Consider the following 3540-nt stretch of genomic DNA (forward strand, 5'->3'; position numbering starts at 1 on the left):
GATGCTGATCGATGCCAGCATCAATGTCCCCATCGATGCTGCCAACGAAGCCTACTATTTCCAAAATCTGACTTCACAGATGACTTCGTCTCGTCGAGATAGGCGATTTTCATATATTACATGTTAAATTCTGCCTTTTGGATTAAGAGATATCGTCGTTTCTTTGCGGCCAACCATCTTGAATATATTTTTTTATTTGATTTTTTTATTTTCTCCGGTTTCTACAAGCTACTCGACTTGATTCTGGGCTTGGGCTTTTTGGCTCTTGCTTGTGTTCTTTATTTAATTCATGGGTTTTTGTTGAGAGAAGAGATCTTGGGTTTTATTCTTAATTAACCTGTAATTAAAGATAAAACCAATTATTAGTGGTATATTTATTCATGTAAAATAGATAATGATGGTATAAAATTGTAATAAAAATGTGATTATCAATAGCGTTTTGGCGAGATGCACCTTATTTACAGCTGACGGTTGCTCGTACATCGTTGCGAGCGCTTCCATAAGCCACACCGTCGTCTTTTCCTTTAATATAGTATTTGTTACAGATTTTGCGATGGCCAATCGGACCTGCTCCAGAGCTTTTCGATCCAATATTTCTCAGTCCTCGTCAGATTCTTCTTTCTTCTGTCCTTTTGTTTTACCCATTAGCGGATGGTAAAGATCCTTCTAGTACAGATAGTCCTCTATCTTTGACTTATAGTAGGCGAAGCCTGACCCGTCAAACTTCTCAATTTTAGATTTACATTCTTCTGCCATTTCTTACACACATAGATCTGAACAATGGCTCTGATACTAGTTGTTAGGGAATTCAAGCTACTCGATCACCTGTCAAATATGAACCCTCTTCGGAATTTACCCTACAGGATCTTGTGTTAAGATAATAGAAAGAACAAATCACAGCAAATAGAAAATTATAAGAAAAGGAGAACACCGAGTTTTAACAAGGTTCGACAACTTGCCTACGTCCTCGGGAGCCACACAAATAATTTTCTTTATATCAAAGAAGATTTCAAAGCTTGCAAATAGCAGATCTCAAACTTGAGCTCTCTCAAAGAGAAGAAACAGAAAACTATATGTTCTTCTAACTATAGGCGTGAGATTTTACAACTTATAAAATCTCCTCTCAAATCAACAAATCACTACAGGAACTCTCTTAAATCCCCTTTTTAATTTCCCCCTCTTAATTCCCAACTCACCCCCTTCTTAACCTCCCCTCAAATCTTGAGCGTTGGAGGAAGAAAGAGAGCAGAGAGAGGAAGAGGGAAAAAACACGCCGCCCTGCTTGGTCTGGAGATCACGATGAGAGAGATAAGGAGAAGCGGCGGACAGAGGGGGGAGGGGGGTTCTAGGTTTCCCTTTTATAGGGAAACCCTAGCCAGAGTTGGATCTAGGCTGTCGTGACCTGGATCTTGACCTTGCCTGCGAGGGATGTGCGCTCGAGCTCGCCTACGTGCTCTTGAGCTTGCCTGTAGGGAGTCCCGACCTCGCATGCAGCTTTCCAACCTTGCCTGAAAGTCACCCCGCCTAGAGGAGGTCGCCTGCAGCTCGTCTTGCCTTCGCACTCGCCTGAAGCCCTCTTCGAGCTCGTCTGCAAACAGCCTCGCCTGAAGCCGCCTGAGGAGCTCGCCTCGCTTGAATCTCGTCATCAACTAGGTTTGGGTCTACACCCATTTTCCAACATTATATTGATGTTCAGAAGGGTTAATTGCAACTAGACCCCTTGTTTTGAACTTATTCTCTCTCTGGCTTTTATTTTTGCAGGTAGCTAGACTACTTGAGGATCTTGAGAAAGATAAAATTGTTTTATACAAATAGGCCACGTGAGGGTAGAAGCGTAAATCTTTTTTCCTTGTGGGTCTATCCTCAAAAATAAAATCAAAGAGGTAGTAAGTTTTAAAAACAATACTATAAGAGGTCTATCTGCAATTAATTCTATTCAAAATATTGGTATTTGCACCGACTATAGCCGGTAGTTATTAATTAGACAAAAAAATGAAGGGTAGATTAAAAATTTTTGTTTAGAAATTTTTCCGCTTGGAGCCCGTAGTAATTCTTTGATTATAGATCACCAATCAAATTAACATTATTCATTTTCTTAGTATAACCTAGTTCTAGTTGATTTAGTATCTTTCTTTTTTCTTTTCCCCCCCTTTACTTTTTCCCCCTTACCATGTGGACCTATATGATGTCTTTTGAGTATGAAAACAGATGTACTTGGAGGCAATAAAGATCATAGTGGATTGAAAAAGTTGAGGGATCTATTGTTTGTAAGGGGGGCAAAACATTGACCTTAGCATTCAATTATTTTGTGCACGTGAGGAGAGTATGTCAGCCTAGTTATTCTTGTAAGCTTTGCCACATTCATCAATGTTCCACATGTTACACGCTAAATGAAGGCTCAAAAGCAAATTATTTGTGATTGCAAGCTCCGTATATAGATTCTATGTTAATCAAACAGTCTCAACTTTCGCACTCCAGGAGACGGGAAAAAAAATAAAAGGAAAAAGAAAAAGATAAAAAGAAAGATATTGTTGCTTTGTAGCATACCTTTGCGCGCTTTGCATACGAGCAATATGGGGGCAAGTTAAAATTTAATCTTGAAATTGCATAAGTCAATTACACTTAGAACACTATTTGTTTCACGAGTTCATGTTTGGAAATTTAAAAATGAAAAATCAAATATGTTTGTAAATTAAAAAAAAAAAGACCAAATTTGTAATGGAGATGCGGGGTATCGATCCCCGTACCTCTCGCATGCTAAGCGAGCGCTCTACCATCTGAGCTACATCCCCACGTGACATCATTATAGATTGTCTAATTTGAAGGTTTCATAAATCTTATTTCGTCCACCAGTCACGTGATGAAGTATTCCAAGAGAGATTTAATAGCTTATCAAAAACTATTTGTAAACTCTAGTTAGAAACATGTGAGGAACAAAATAAATGTGGATATTTAAATCTCTTCGAACACCTGCCTAAACTCTCGGACATGTGAGATCCATTTAGTAAATTATCAAGGATAAATTCCTCACGAGGCGTTCCTACAAGGAATAATGAGGAATTATTTTAAGATTCTTTTCATCATCTCAGAGTCCTGCGTGGCTGCGTGCAGATTAGGTCGAGTTTGAGGGAATATAACCATGACTTCATTTGGGTTTGGACCTTTGTCCCGGTAAATTGGGCCGGATTCATTAGTAGGTATGGGCTAGTGTCGGCCCACAACATGCAAGGCCACAGGGTCTTTTGGGGCATAAAGCCTGCTCGAACCCGCTTCAATTTTTAGTTCGAATCGTCTCTGCCTTTTCGGCCTTTGTACCGCTCTGTACCCACAACCCGCTTCAGTTGGGGTGTGTTTGACTATTTCAAAATAAGATTGAGTTTGAATCGGTTCTTGATTAGCTAGGCCAGAGTTTATCCATACAGGGGTTGGTCTAAAAAACTAGTTTAAGTACTAAAATTTAAACTAGGAAAAGCTGATTAAAATTTGACCAAAGTTTTACCAAACGAGAAACAACATTTAGGCTACACTTACGTATCCACT

General features: G+C 39.3%; 1 non-coding gene across 1 annotated transcript; it reads right to left on the bottom strand.

The window, feature by feature from the left end:
* Positions 2720-2792, bottom strand: TRNAA-AGC. Its single transcript has one exon. It is a non-coding gene; the product is annotated as a tRNA-Ala (tRNA).

This window comes from Asparagus officinalis, chromosome 4, assembly GCF_001876935.1.
Source record: "Asparagus officinalis chromosome 4, Aspof.V1, whole genome shotgun sequence".
Taxonomy (NCBI): domain Eukaryota; kingdom Viridiplantae; phylum Streptophyta; class Magnoliopsida; order Asparagales; family Asparagaceae; genus Asparagus; species Asparagus officinalis.